This window comes from Salvelinus alpinus, chromosome 8 (assembly GCF_045679555.1).
Source record: "Salvelinus alpinus chromosome 8, SLU_Salpinus.1, whole genome shotgun sequence".
NCBI lineage: Eukaryota > Metazoa > Chordata > Actinopteri > Salmoniformes > Salmonidae > Salvelinus > Salvelinus alpinus.
Genome location: NC_092093.1, coordinates 43992151 through 44008567, shown reverse-complemented (window position 1 = coordinate 44008567; position 16417 = coordinate 43992151). Strand labels below are relative to the sequence as shown.

The 16417-nt window shown below is 43.6% G+C and overlaps 1 long non-coding RNA gene and 1 pseudogene across 1 annotated transcript; one reads left to right on the top strand and one right to left on the bottom strand.

The window, feature by feature from the left end:
- The first annotated feature begins 6 nt into the window (after positions 1-6).
- LOC139582298 (zona pellucida sperm-binding protein 4-like) lies at positions 7-12467 on the top strand (annotated as a pseudogene).
- Positions 12468-13315: 848 nt separating this feature from the next.
- Positions 13316-14324, bottom strand: LOC139582375 (uncharacterized). The gene is made up of 3 exons (XR_011676337.1): positions 14274-14324; positions 13651-13721; positions 13316-13482 (listed from the first exon to the last, which is right to left on the bottom strand). It is a non-coding gene; the product is annotated as an uncharacterized lncRNA (long non-coding RNA).
- Between the last annotated feature and the right edge of the window lie 2093 nt (positions 14325-16417).

The following is a 16417-nucleotide window of genomic DNA, read 5'->3' as shown; positions in this document are numbered from 1 at the left end:
CGAAAGCAAGGAGCGGCAACTTCCGGAGAGGAGCTGAGGTAGCCATATTTGAGTTTCTGTAATTTCACTACAGGATGGCGCTAAACAAAATGTGCATTTGTTGACAATTTGTTTAATTCCTGTTTTCATTTCCTGAGACAGGCTGTTGCTGCAGGATACCAAATGACAGCAGTCGTCTTTAGTCCTAGCAAGAAGGTCATGAGTGTGGATGAGGTCCAAAGAAAGGGCTATGCAATAGCCAACACTCCCACACGGCTGGTGTTAAGAAGCCCTCATAATGCAGAGGAGACATACCTCCAGAATGTAAGCTGACATTCTCCACTTCCTCCATGAACTGGGTCATGTTCAGTAGAGCAAAAAAAAAATGGAAATGGTGGCCCTACCTGAACTCTGCAACATATTGTTAATACGGTGTGCCCTACTGAACACGGCCCTGATGTGGTTGCCCCCTGAACAGGTAGCTGGGGTTCCGATGCGGGTGCTCTCAACCTCAACCTTCTTTGAGCAGAAGTGGCTGGTTACTCGAGTAGATGCCACGGCTGTTTGTCCAACACCAGGTTGAGTGTGAAATAATGGACTTACTTGGCAAATTAAGATCCTATGAACCCAGTTCTTAATTGGCTCCAGACAAGACTTTGATTTGTGTTCAGTTGGGGAAATGTTTTGGGATGAACTTTTTCCAAATAATGGCTCATTTGTTTTCAGTTGCAAAATGTTCTGTTATGATGTGTACTTGGTTTCTTGTTTCACTGCAGGGGCAGTGGCCTTTACTCCTGAAGTGATCACCTGGTACATGCCCAAGCACATAGACCCACTTTTCTCCTCTGATGCCTTCACCATGTTGGAGGTGTACATGGGAATTGACGCTAAGAGGCTGGACACTGAGGAAATGGCTGCCAGAAACTACTCGGTTTTAGTCACAGAGGCTCATATTATTGTTGAAATTCCGGTGGGGGCGGTTGGCGGCTATTTCAAGGTCAGCGTTGGATGAGTAAAATGTTCCTGTTTAATTTCTAAATCAAATCTTATTTGTAGAGCCCTTTTTACTGCAGCAGTTGACAGTGCTTTGCAGTAACCCTTTGCCATCTCTCATGGGATAACTCCTAGAAATGTTGTCTTGTGTAAAATGTTTGTTATTGAGCAATTGTCTGCTTAATCAGGCTAATATACAATGGATTGTTGGGTGTGTATACAGCTTGACACATTGGATTGCAAAATCGTGTGAATGTTGCATAAAATGACACTTAAACATACTCTACCGTTTGTCCTTCAGCCGCTTGAAATTTGAGACCAAATATCCACACTAAAGTATTGTTTACCTGACTTTTTAGGGAGCCGGTAGCTTTGCCACTCAACTGAATGCAAGCAACGTTCGGTTACACTCGGCTACTGTTTACATATTGTGCAAGTGTTTACTTTGCGTGGCGGTTGCTTTGGAAATGCAAGTTGACAACCATATGCCTACCAGCTCTCTAAAGTCGGGTAAACCGATATTGTCTTAAATTACGAGCGGCTGAAGGACAAACCACACAGATAACCGGTAGAGTAACATTCTGGCTTGTAAGGAACATTTAGCTGTTTTTGCACCCCACTTGTGTATTACAGCCTGAATGCATCACTCGTCTCCCTTTACAGAGCCATATTCAGGATGACCAGTACTTTGTCACTTACACCATTGAGCCCATGCTTGAGTTGCTGTGGATCGAGGAGGTCGCACACGAGGACACACGCTACAAAGTCCTCTTCCCTATCACAACACCTCCGATGGCCAGGCCTCCACAAGTTCGCAACTGTGAGTCTGGTTTAGTTAAATAGTGCCTATGGTAATTTGGGATGCCTGGGTTGTTCATTAGGCACAAAACAGAAGAAAATGTACTGAAACGGGGAGGCAATAACAAGTGTCAATTTTCGACTTCCATTGTACCGCATTTCAAAATGTTTTTTTGTTTGCAAATGAACAGACACGCCATTAGACACAGTTCCTGAGCAGGCAGTGTTTGTGCTTGAGTTGGGGACCTTCAACCTTGATGTGGAGCTGCTGAACATCACCTTTCCCACCATGGTGCTAACTGTTGCAGAGTGCAACGCCAGAGGCTTCAATGTTCAGGAGCAGAGATCCCTGGACAACACCTTGAAGAGCTTCAGGATGGAGGTGCCCTTCTCAGACCCGGTGGTCTTTAAGGAGGTGTGTTTATGTTAAATGCAAAGCCACACGCAGTGATTTGTACATGCCCTAATAAGTGGGCCACCAACAAAATCTAAATAATGGTGCAAATGTACTTTGTATCCCTCATTTACTCAAGTGTTCCCATTATTTTGGTAGTCGTGTGCATTCACTTGCCAGTAGTGCTTGATTTAGAGGAATGAGGGCAACATTACTTTAAGTATATAGTTTGTTTTAATAGTCCCCATATGTACTTAGTTGTCACTTGATATTGAATAGAGTTCTGTTACAACAATAATGCTATCAATTGACCAATGCTTTCAACTTCACTACAGAGAAGGGCGGAACAAGGTGTCACAACCTTCACTCTTCAGCTGATCTACGGCCTGGTCGTCTTTCCAGAGTACGCTCCTTTCGCTCACTCTGCCGTTGTGGACGCTGTACTGCTGGACATTGGTATGTCTCTGGACTACGCCAAACTACTGTTGAATGGCTTCCTCTGGTTAATGATTGCAGTGAAAGCCCAACTAGCCATACTGTAGGTTTTTCCTATGCGGTCTCTCTACAAAGAAAATGTTAAGCTTTAGAGTATTTGGACCCAGTGTCCTGTTCCTGGTTTGCCAGGATCGTGTTTATTCTGAAAACAAGGTTTTCTCCTTGGACAAGTTCAAGTAGTACCTTCCTGTTTTTTTTTTGTGCTTAATGAACACAACCCTGTTTGTCCTTGTAGTGCCACCCTCAGTCACTGGCAACTGTGATCAGGAGAACTTTCACATCACTGTGGACTACAGGAACCAAGAGCCATTTTTTGTGGTCTTGGTTGGCAAGCGGCTGCTTAACCATGAGCTTGCTCAACAGTATTTAACAGAGGGCGACGCAGATTTCACCATCACGTTGCCCTTCTCTTCGCCGGACGCAGTGTTTGAGGTACGATGCTCTCCCAAAACATGTTAACCTAAATTGCTACAGCTAGCCTCGCTTTCCTTACCCTGTATACATGCATGCTAATGAACTCTCCCATTGGTTCCCAGTCGGTTCACCCGTCCTCTGTCAGGAGCAGACTGGATGTGGCTCTGTTGAATCCTTACAACAACATGACCATCAAATACTTTTCCCTGGCTTGCAGCTTCCTCAAAACGCTGACTGGTTGGTTCTCAAACAATTACTTCTGATAAATAGTCGTTTGACATGGTTACCAAACCTTCCTTGCAAATACTGTGAGTCTAATAGTAGTGCCAGATGGGCATGGTTTGCACTTTTGGTGCTATTCCATTGGTTCTACTGTGCTCAATTAAGTGTAACAAATACAGAACCCAGGTCTGATGGCTACCTGTCTTTTGCTCCCCCACCCCCAAGAGTGTTTCTCTAACGGAACGATGACTGCGCTGGCGGTCAAGGTGGAGTCTGCTCCCAGTCTGAACCCCGGTCAGCTGACCCTGAGCGACCCCGCCTGTGGTCCCACCTACAGCGACGATCGCTTCGCCTACTTCCACTTCACTGTCAACTCCTGTGGCACCACCAGGAAGGTAAAATGACTATTACCCTGAGGTGATGGGTACTGTGTATTTACGGACTGTTTGCTTCTGCAGGCTGTAATAAGTCAATTCCCCTCTACTACATAGTTTATCAACAATGTCATGCTGTATGAGAACGAAATCTCCTTGCCAGATGAACTTGAGGTGAAGCTGAATGCCACGATGTCTTCAGAGGAGGAATATCAGTAAGTGCATTACGCATCACAATTGTAGCTATTAGGTTTTTTAATTCTTCACCAATTGCTCAATACTTTGTATACAGGGAAAATGTGCCTCTACTACCAGTGTGTCCACTCCACTGCTTGAAGTTTCCCCTACATCCCTCTTTTTAGGTTAAAGGTTTCCTGCTACTATGTGGTCAACATCACTCGCACATTAGTCTTCCTCACCAGGCCGCGTGACAACGAGCCTTTTGCCGAGACTGGGACGGGTCGACTAATGGTCAGAATGAGACTCGCTCAGGGTAAGCGTGCACAAATTCAGAATTTCAACTTGGCCTCTAAATTCTAATCACTCCTGATCTGGAAATGGAATATAGAATCTTGGAAGGTGTCCTTTACAAAACCATTCCCAAAAATGTAAGCCTTATGATATATTACTCTTGCGTTCTGAGATCTACAGGTGTGGTTATGGAGTAACGGTGAGGAGCTGATTTGGGAATTTGTCAGAAGCCTCTGGTGGGGGGGGGTGTTCATCGGGGCACAACAGGATATGATAAACGTGTATTTCTTAATGGACAAGTTGAGATGGTACCTCGCTGTTTTGTGCCCACCGGTTGTCTCGTTCTGTGTTCCAGACGCCTCGTATAACACGTTCCACCAGGAGGAGGACTATCCAGTGGTGAGGTACCTGAGACAGCCTCTGCACTTTGAGGTGGAGCTGACCAGGTCCTCTGACCCCAAGATAGCGCTGGTGCTTGACCACTGCTGGGCCACCCCCAACGAGGACCGTGACTCCCGACCCCGGTGGAATCTCATCATTAATGGGTAACTTGTTGTTTTTGGGCCTAAACAAGTGTTATTCCACAGGTGTGGTTCCTGAGTAATTAGCAACCTATCATGCTTGGCAGGCCATTTACTTTGGCTACCGTGGCTATGCCCCCATCCATAGGTAATGAGTGGTCACAATGGTTTGAGCTTAAACGATGTGAGCAGTATGTGGTCTGTCACCAGATCTCCACCCAAATGAGCACTTATGGGAGATTCTGGCGCGTAGCATCACATGTTTGTTATCACTGCAGCGTAGCATTGAAACAGAACGTATGACGCAAACAAACGACTCTAAACCGCGTTGTCTGAAAAGCATCTAAACAATGTTTTGTACTGATGAGAAATAAAGGTCTTCACAACTTTATTCCACCTTTGCTTGTAAAATACACTGCTCAAAAAAATAAAGGGAACACTTAAACAACACAATGTAACTCCAAGTCAATCACACTTCTGTGGAATCAAACTGTCCACTTAGGACGCAACACTGATTGACAATAAACTTCACATGCTGTTGTGCAAATGGAATAGACATAAGGTGGAAATTATAGGCAATTAGCAAGACACCCCCAATAAAGGAGTGATTCTGCAGGTGGTGACCACAGACCACTTCTCAGAACCTATGCTTCCTGGCTGATGTTTTGGTCACTTGAATGCTGGCGGTGCTTTCACTCTAGTGGTAGCATGAGACGGAGTCTACAACCCACACAAGTGGCTCAGGTAGTGCAGCTCATCCAGGATGGCACATCAATGCGAGCTGTGGCAAGAAGGTTTGCTGTGTCTGTCAGCGTAGTGTCCAGAGCATGGAGGCGCTACCAGGAGACAGGCCAGTACATCAGGAGACGTGGAGGAGGCCAACAACCCAGCAGCAGGACCGCTACCTCCGCCTTTGTGCAAGGAGGATTAGGAGGAGCACTGCCAGAGCTCTGCAAAATGACCTCCAGCAGGCCACAAATGTGCATGTGTCTGCTCAAACGGTCAGAAACAGACTCCATGTCTAGTTATTTGTAAGGAAGGCAATAAATGTGCCAGGGGGAAAGTTTGTGCAAGGCCTGTTCTGACTAGATGTGCAAATGTCTGTATGCTTGAAGGAACATTTGTCTGGCTCATTCAAATTCTCAAAAAGAAATTGTCTGCAACAGTGAAATGGGCTACTTTTGTGAATGAATGAGGCAAACTTAGGAGTTGAAACAGCCTATAGAAAATTAGCAGGTTGTGTGCCTTGGTTTGAGGTCAGTGTGGGTTAACTGTCCACATTTTGGAACGGTGAGTGCATTCTGACATCCCGCGCATAAAATAAACTCCCGCTGGGGTGACTGTTGAAGATATTTGGAAGTCGCATGTGGAAAGGTTAAGACACTATGTTGGTGTTACCTACACCTTTTTACTCAATGTTATCCTTTTGGTTTGCTACAGTTCAGTGTTGTGCTGAACTGATGGTCAGTCGAATGGAAATCGAGAGCGGCTGGCAAGCTTTGCTTGCCTTTCCGATTGGTTTCATACAACTGCTCTTAACACTGACTGAATACTTGTTGAATTCAGGCACAAGTGACCTCTTGTGTTTAAAACGGTTATGCGCTTAACATAATGGATGGTTCACACACCTGTGCAGCATGGAAGTTGATGTTTGAAACTGAATAGGATCAGTTGACAGGATCCCTAGAAGTTGATGCCACTTTCAATGGAATTTCCTGTCCAAGAGGAATGCGCTAATTGGGAGTTGCTAAACATGAACAAATACCACGGTCAAGTGTAGCAGCATCTTGCTAACCTTATTTAGCTAGCTAATGTTCATATAAAAAAAATTGACACAGCTGGGTTTGTCATAAGCTTTGATTTGGGTGAGCACTTTGCCACAGATGGACACCGCTGGCCTAATTTTCTCAAATTTAAATTGGGTAACCTATTGAAAGATGACTTATTATTCCTACATTGTAATGGACACTGCAACCTTTGGTAGATGGGCTACAATGACTTTGCCCGTGATTATGCACGCTGCAAATGACACTTTATTTTGCGGGTGTCTTTTCAGTATCTGGATACATGTTACACCAAGCAGTGGAGTGAAGCAACTTTATTGGTCAAAACCATTTATATGGGGGATCGGGTTTGCCAAATGCTATCAAATCACGCAATATTACAATTTTTATGAAATGGTCGCAAAACCCCAAATTTGGCACCCCCTATTTTAATTTGCTCCGGCGGCCATTTGGACACAAGGCTCGTCTGTCACGGGAGTAACTTTGCAGCGGTTTATTAAATCAAATGTCATCCTGGTGGGGGTGGTAGCAGCTTGAAAAAACAGGCTGAAAATGTTTTGTAGATCATAGGAAAAGACACCACATTCACATGGCTGTGCACGAAATGGGCAGTTCAGATTTGTTACTTCAGCTGCAACTATATCATACTTGGCTTAAATCGTTGTGCAAAATCCTGAGAGCTCTGTCCGTCGTCTGCCAGCTCTAGTGGATTTGTACTGGTGTGGGCGTTTGTCTCAATGTAACGTCTTCAGATTTCACAAATCCCTTTTTGCTAATATCTGTCAGTTAAACAGTAAATGATAAACCTCCCAAAGATGCAAATGACAAAAGTAGGCCTAAACTGTCAATGCGTAGGTTACTTTGTATAGGAGAGCTGCTCCCTTCACATAAGTCCTCCATGTGTGAATCTGATGCCATGGGTGTAGAATGTATTTTTTTTGACCAATTTTTCCGACAGCGGAAGAATTGCTCTGGCGCATTGCATGAAATTCTTAATTAAAATGAATTACTTATTTTGAAAAATATGATTGCGTTGATGATACCGACTGTCTATTCGGCAACTTTGGTTAAACCACGGTCAATTGATCAATATTCAGGTCGCCTGTAGTTTGACAATTCTGGATCATTTAGAATTTGAAGAACCATTTAGAGGGACGTCTCACCACATGAGAATGCATTCATGTCAATGTAGTTGAATATACATGTTGGACATACGACTTAGACATTTGACATCCGTCATTTAACTAGCTATAAAGCCTTTGCAGTAGACAAAGTAATATTGTTGATGAGAAATGCTATGGCATTGCTAGTATGACCCTCCCTTGACAAATTAAATGCATTTTTTTTCAAATAGGCAGCCCAATTTCTGTATTTTTAAATAAATAAAAAATTTACTAAATCATATTTTTCCAGGTCTGATGGGCCAAAAGATCAGAAATTAAAACCAACAAACTACTGTAGTGACGTGACCTTGAATTATCTGAGGACTGTTTAATTGTTACCCGACTCTAAATGAATTGTGTTAGGATTTGGGGTGCCGAGGAAACGGTTTTAAAGATACCGTCTCCCGACTTAAACTCTAGACGGTAGAAGTCTATTACATTGCTAAAGTCAACTTATTAACCATTACATCGTATCCTCCTCGCAGCTGCAAGAACCCCAGCCTTATGATTCAGTACTATACAAATTGGTTTAATGTATTTACTAGCTAAACACACAGGTCCCTAGCGGACTGACACAATGACTGCTCCCCCACCCATGGTTCCATAAGGGACACTTATCGTTGTTACATTTTTGCATGAATGTATTTGTGTGATGCCGCCGTGGAAAGGTAGGTGGTTGGGTCTTCTCTCTGATTGGCTCCCTGAGGTCACAATGTCGTTAGTTGTCTGTGGCTCCAATGACTAGTCTTGAACGGAACTTCAGGATGGATTTTCCTTTCACTCATTCTGGAAGATGGGCTAATCAACCCTGTCGCTGATTCCTCAGTGGGTGATGAGAGTAGGATGGTTTGGATATAGTAGCAGAATGGTCCCACTGAAGTTAGCTTTTCTAGGTACTTGGCTCAAACAGATAATCGGCTGTACCAGTGACTGTCTGTCTGAGGGGTGTTTATTCTCCCTCGTGTTGGTATTCAGGTTTCAGACCACTTTGGACATGAGCTGCAGCTCGCCGTCCTTAGGAAGGTGCGTTTAGGAAAGTTCCAACCATTTCAAACGTGTAGCTAGCGACTCACGGTTTTCTGGTGTAATGTTAATTTCAGATACCGATCCTTTTATGCACTCTGGCCGCCGGGGACGGTTCTGACACGCTCTCTGATGTCACTCTTGGCATGGCTACTTACTATGCACATTTTCTAGGAGTTTCTCTAATACGTTCAAAAGTGAATACTGGAACAATATTTCTAACATAAGACTGGTCAGAGATAGAAAAAGAATGTCATGTTGATTCTTATTTTGTGATTTTTAAAAAGGAAATACTGGAACTAGAAAAGTGCTCACACTACAGGTAGGAAGTCTCGAGCCTTTACATTGTATATGAAATATGTTGGGGGTTTTTCAAGACCAAGGTGAATTTAGGAGGGGTAAGAGTTTTGGTGGGAAAAGCCTGTTAACAAAGACATTCCTTTAGTTCGTACTGGAGGGGGAGAAGGAACCCACTTCTCCTGTCATTTACAACACGGTGTGAATTGATCTGATCCTCACAGGACAGTCATGACACCACCATAAGACTTCGTACACAAGGCGGTTGGGGTTTACAGTGTTTTCTTGTTCCTAACTTAGTCCCTCTCTCTACACTGGCAGTTGTGAGAACCCGGAGGATCCCTACCGTGTAGTCTTCCACCCGGTGGTAGCTGACGCCAGGGTCCACTTCCCCCCTCACGTCAAACGCTTTGAGGTCTATATGTTTTCCTTCGTCGAGGATGCGGTTGAGCCGAGTGGCCAGGTAACAAATTTCACCCAACAATCTTTATAGGTTAATTTTGTGAGTGGCAATCATCCCTTTTTTGAACATTTCTGACACATCAAATCTTTGATTCCTAGGTCTTTGTCCATTGTGATGTGGTCATCTGTGACGCCAGTAGTCCCTCTGGCGGCCCCTGTAGTGGACAATGTGTGGATTAGGACAACTTGAAAAGAGGTAGGTCTTGTTTTATGCTTTTCATACTCTGTCAGACCATAACTGAACTAATAGGTTCTCTCTCAACAGGTCAACGACATGTGAAAGACCTCTTTGAGGAGCGTCATTTCTATGTTTCTTCTGGATACATTCTTTGGGTGTAATGTCTTGTTCTAACATGTCAAATAAAGTGTTCTATATAACAATTACGTTTGCTTTACTTGCGTGGCAACAATCCTAACCGTTGGAGCTACCTTAATTGTATCTGATTTGCGTATAACACCAAGGCGCATGTACTTTAGTGGATGTAGTAGGCTTGTCATCTGACGTGTATCAATCAACCCTTTTGTAAGCATGGAACTCTGAACCATCCACACCAATTTCCCGTCTAGGACGAACAATGGGTGTCAAAACAAAAGCTTTCCAATGTCCAGTAGGAAGAACTGACTTAATGTTATAGCAGATGGTGGTTTGTGAGGCCAGCAGGGCTGTGGTTGGCTGCAGGCCCCAGGGAGCGCAGCAGTGTTGGGAATTTTCAACTGAAATTACAACTTTCCTTGATACCTCTCACTAGCTTGGTTTCCATCCAAATATGGACCTTTCTTTAATGATATGCATGTATATCTCAAATGGGGAGAGCTTGACTTTCTCACTACTTGCTTTTTGTAAGTAGTGTTGACAAGTTGAATGTACCGAGCGGTCTGTTTTTTAAAACTACTAGCGCACAGCTCGGACACCCATGCATACCCCACAAGACATGCCACCAGAGGTCTCTTCACAATCGCCAAGTCCGGACTACGGAAGGTACAGAGTCATGAATACGTTGCAATCTATTCCGCATCAGGATCAGATTTAAAGAAACACCTTACGGAAGATGAATTAGTTGGGTAACATAGATAAATAGGATGTTCAATTTACATAATATGCTTATGTGAGTTGTCATTAGAATGTGTCCCTTTGGACTATACTGTTGGCAGTTGCACGTTTCCCTTCTCAGCTAGGGCTCAGTCACTTGGGGCCCAGAGAGAGGAGAAATCAGAATGGAACATTGTCTTCATATGTGAAGGGATGGCGTGATTAAGGGGGAACCAATTTTCTCTTGGCTCAACAATGTCTGTGCGCAAGTCACTACCCTCAGTGAGCTTGTCCAGGAGTGGGGAGAAGAGGAGGTTTACTTGAGATGGGATCAAATTTATTTATATAGCTCTTACATTAGCTGATATTTTAAAGTGCTGTACAGAAACCCAGCCTAAAACGGCAAGCAATGCAGGTGTAGAAGCACGGTGGCTAGGAAAAACTCCCTAGAAAGGCCAAAACCTAGAACCAGGCTGAGGGGTGGCCAGTCCTCTTCTGGCTGTGCTGGGTGGAGATTATAACAGAACATGGCCAAGATGTTCATAAATTATCAGCATGGTCAAATAATAATCACAGTAGTTATCGAGGGTGCAGCAAGTCATCACCTCGAGTAAATGTCAGTTGGCTTTTCATAGCCGATCATTAAGAGTATCTCTACCGCTCCTGCAGTCTCTAGAGAGTTGAAAACAGCAGGTCTGGGACAGGTAGCACGTCCGTTGAACAGGTCAGGGTTCCATAGCCGCAGGCAGAACAGTTGAAACTGGCGCAGCAGCACGGCCAGGTGGACTGGGGACAGCAAGGAGTCATCATGCAAGGTAGTCCTGAGTCATGGTCCTAGGGCTCAGGTCCTCAGAGAGAGAAAGAGAATTAGAGAGAGCATACTTAAATTCACACAGGACACCGGCTAAGACAGGAGAAGTACTCCAGATATAACAAACTGACCCTAGCCCCCCGACACATAAACTACTGCAGCATAAATACAGGAGGGGTCAGGAGACACTGTGGCCCCATCCGATGATACCCCCAGTATAGCCCACAAAGATCTCCGCCACGGCACAATCCAAGGGGGGGGTTCTTTTCCTCCAAAGAAGTTCATGAATTTATTACTGCTGAAGTGAAAGCCATCCTCACTTGGGGAATGCTGCTTTTTAGTTAGCTTTGCGACAGTATCAAAAATAAATTTAGGATTGTTCTTATTTTCCTCAATTAAGTTGGAAAAATAGAATGATCGAGCAGCAGTGAGGGCTCTTCGATACTGCACGGTACTGTCTTGCCAAGCTAGTCGGAAGACTTCCAGTTTGGTGTGGCGCCATTTCCGTTCCAATTTTCTGGAAGCTTGCTTCAGAGCTCGGGTATTTTCTGTATACCAGGGAGCTAGTTTCTTATGACAAAAGTTTAGGGGTGCAAATGCATCTAGGGTATTGCGCAAGGTTAAATTGAGTTCCTCAGTTAGGTGGTTAACTGATTTTTGTCCTTGGGTAGGCAGAGGGAGTCTGGAAGGGCATCAAGGAATCTTTGTGTTTGAGAATTTATAGCACGACTTTTGATGCTCCTTAGTATATGGAGTTGACAATTGAGTTATGCCTTGGATGAGGTAATGTTTTGGTACTACGAAGTACCAGGAACGAGATTAGAACCTCGTTTTAGAGACCAAACTGAGCGATAATTTATAGCGAATGCAATCTGGCTAAGGGATACTCCTTTCTCAAGTAAAAGGCCCTTTGTGAAGTTTTCCTAAGATCTGTGGTTCGTCATGTAAGTTGAGAGGGGTGTATCTTTGCTATAAAAGATCTCAATTGCCATTGTTGGAACTCTCAACAATTAATAGATAGTGAATTGTTGAAAGTCACAGGGTTTTGGTAAAGCTCATATTAAAGATGAAGTTTAAGTATAACTCTGACGTGTGTGTGGTTTGTAACTCTCCTCATTTGGTAATACAGGAAATTGCCACGACAGCACTCATAATGCATTTGGGTCCCAAGGCTTTGTGATGACGAATTTTGACGCGAGCCACCCTTGCCTTGTGGCGCTCAACGAAGATGGCTGACGTCTTAACGAGTCAAGCAAATGTACAATTTGAGAGGAATGTGTTAATGTAGAGACAAACGCATTGACTGCACAATTGTGTACGCTTGCCTTGCAATGCAGCTGAAGTAGCATAGCTAACTATTTACTTGCTTATTGTGTCGGGTTAAAAATAACTATGTAGCCGATCTGGGTATGAACCCTAAAACGTAAAGTTCTGAACTAATATTCATACCAATCTATGAACCTCAAGTCTGAATGGCATTAATGAAGCCTAGAGTAGAATATAACTTTAATGTGCCAAGGATGCAAGTCCTATATACACATGGACTGTAGTTACCACCACATTGTAGCCTGTACATTGAATATATTCACCGATCATGTACTCTTCCTTGGCAAATAAAGGTGCGGTTCAGGTATGACTGTATTTTTCAGTCATATCAAACGCCATTATTTAAATGATGCGGTGTCTGCATGCATTACAATTATACACTTTAGTGTTTACTGCTCCTGGGATATCAATGATTACACATTGTAACTATACAATAGACTAAATATGATTGATCTGTAATTCATAGAGAGAAAAATCTATGCACATTTAACTCCATTAATCTGAGGACGGACACAGGACAGTACTTCAACCAGTGGAGAATGTGAAACGCTTTATTGAAAGAAGTGCATTTTAATTGTAATATTATAAATACAAGTTCAATCTTGGGTGGGCAGGTGGACTAGTAACCGGAAGGTTGCAAGATCGAATCCCCGAGCCGACAAGGTAAAAATCTGTCCTTCTGCCCCTGAACAATGCAGTTCTTAGGCCGTCATTCTTATCTGACTTGCCTAGTAAAAAAAAAAAAAAAGGTAGGCAAATCTGTACTTCAATGCACATATGGTGTGCATTAGAAGACGAGGTGGGGAGAGAGGTAAGAACAGCGGCAGATAGCATATGATTCATGAATGACAGTGCTACCCTAATATTCTCTCAGTTCATCACAATTGCGCTGTCGGGACTGGATTCCTCTCACATCAAAACATACCTGCAGACGAGAGAGCATGATTAAGCCTCTTTTTTTGTCTAACACGGTCAGTCATCTTAAATCAGGAGGTGAAATGCAAAACTGACCTTGGATCATTAACTCTGGGGTTTCAATGTAAAGCATCTCTTTAATAATACTTCCTGTTGACTCAACCAAGTGACATCTCACCTATGATCAGGCTGTGCCCTCTGTCAGCCAGTTCAGATGCGGGAGAGGTTCAACAAAACAGCTGATATAACCTAGAGGATTTAGGGGGAGAGGGATGACGTGAGTGGCTACAGAGTACTTTAAGCTGAAAAACAGACCCATGAGGACAAACAATAGAAGATAATGCCAATAGGTGTCTGCGTCACAGACAGTATCTCCTTTCAAAGTGTACCTGAAACATTTAAATATAGAGGGCTGTGTTTCTCACCACTTGGTTATTGCAAGGCTAACCCATGACTTAGCAGCAACAGATAGTCCAGTGAAAATGGCTGTAAATCTGAAAATTAGCAGCTGACATCTTAAGGGTTTTAAAAAATTCATGCATGTGAGACAAGACAGGCAGAGATGGAGAAAAATAACATAGAACAGTTTAATTACCTCTGGTTAGGGACACTTTGCCAGCAATAAAGATTCCACGGCCTGGTCCTCACACAGTGAACATCTGGCAAAATCTACATTTTCGACCCCCTTGGTCAGCTCGCTCTCTGAAAGTAAAGAAAACAATAACTGAGATATGACCGTTATATCTAAAGCGGCACATGTCATTTTTTGAGGATACGTCAATACAGCCCAGTGCTGCTTACCTGAGATGCCATCTTCGTAGGTGTCCGCTTTGACTTCCTTTTCTGTCGGGGAAAAAATTGCTGTCAGAACAATTATTTTGACAAAAAGTAACAAATGCACCTCCATAGCATATAACAATTTGACTGTAAATAACCACACCTTCATACAAGTGTGCAACTATTTTTTGAAATAACAAAAAAATATCAATTGTTGTTGGAAGATATGGGTATGGTGAATTATTTCAACCATAAAACACCTAATGTGGTACACACAATTAATAATATAAAAATAACTGATTATCTCAAAATGGAAAAATTGTCACATACCTTAATTTCCGGACTATAAGCCGCTACTTTTTCCCACGCTTTGAACCTCGCGGCTTATACAATGACGCGGCTAATTTATGGATTTTTCCCGCTTCCACAAGATTCATGCTGCCAAAAAACTGAGCACCGTCACATAATGTGACGTGAATCGAGCGCGCTCAAACTTCCCATCATTCTGATTACGATAGTCATTTTGTCACCCTCATCATGGCAAAGACACGGAGAAATGGATATGATGCAGCTTTCAAGTTGAAGGCGATCGATCTGGCTGTTGGAAAAGAAATAGAGCTGCTGCACGGGAGCTTGGCCTTAATGAGTCGATGATAAGATGTTGGAAACAGCAGCGTGAGGAACTGACTCAGTGCAAAAAGACAACAAAAGCTTTCAGAGGGAAGAAAAGCAGATGGCCCGAACTAGAAAATGAGCTTGAAGACTGGGTCAACACACAGAGAGCAGACGGCCGAGGTGTTTCAACTGTGCAGATCCGACTGAAAGCCAAAACAATCGCCACCGCAATGAAGTTTGAGGATTTTAGAGGTGGACCATCGTGGTGTCTAAGATTTATGAGACGTAAAGGCCTGTCCATCAGGGTACGGACGAGTCTGTGTCAGCAGCTCCCTCCCGACTACGAGGAAAACATTTCAAACTTCCGCTAATTCACTGATGCAAAGATAGCGGAGCATTCCATCGGCCCGCACGACATCATAAATATGGATGAGGTTCCTCTGACGTTTGACCTGCCTCTCACTCGGACTGTCAACAGGAAAGGCGAATCATCCGTCACGCATGAAAAAACGCACTTCACCTGTGTTCTGAGCTGCACGGCATCGGGAGAAAAGCTTCCACCGATGTTGATTTTCAAACGCATGACGATGCCAAAAGAAAATTTCCAGAGAGGAATTGTTGTGAAAGTCAACAAGAAAGGATGGATGACGGAAGGCCTAATGCATGAATGGCATACGGAGTGTTTTGGCAAGCGACCGGGAGGATTCTTTCACAAGAACAAGGCATTGCTCGTGTTGGACAGCATGAGGGCCCACATAACAGATTCTGTGAAAGAAGCCATCAAGAGGACAAACTCAATTCCAGCTGTGATTCCTGGGGGCACAACAAAGTATTTGCAGCCACTCGACATCAGTGTAAATCGTGCATTTAAGGTGGCGCTCCATGTTCAGTGGGAGGCTTGGATGACAAGTGGGGAGAAATCCTTCACTAAAACGGGCCGCATGCGAAGAGCAACTTATGGTCAAGTCTGCCAGTGGGTCCTGACAGCGTGGAGCATTGTCAAAAAATCCACTATCATCAACGGGTTTCGAAAGGCTGGACTGCTGCGTGTTGAAGAGGGCAGCATGAGCTCAGCGGGGAATTTGCCTCCGGATGAAAGTGACGAGAGCGACAATGAAAACGATCAAACATCGGATGAAGCAATTCTGAGGCTATTCAACTCCGACACCGAAGGAGATGACTTCAGTGGTTTCAGTGCACAGGAGGAAGATAGTGACCAATGACTTTCTTGGTAGGCTACTGTTTACTGCTATTTTTTTTATTTTTGTTACAAGCCGTGTTTCGTTAAAGCCTATTTATTTTTGTTACAAGCCGTGTTTCGTTTAAAAGCCTATTTATTTTTGTTACAAGCACGTGTTTCGTTTAAAGGCTGTGTAAAGTTAATTTGTTTCAATGTATCGGTAGGCACCTGCGGCTTATAGACATGTGCGGCTTATTTATGTACAAAATACATATATTTTTTAAATTCAGTGGGTGCGGCTTATATTCAGGTGCGCTTAATAGTCCAGAAATTACGGTATATGGTTCTTCGTCTGTAGGATTCATTTACTTAC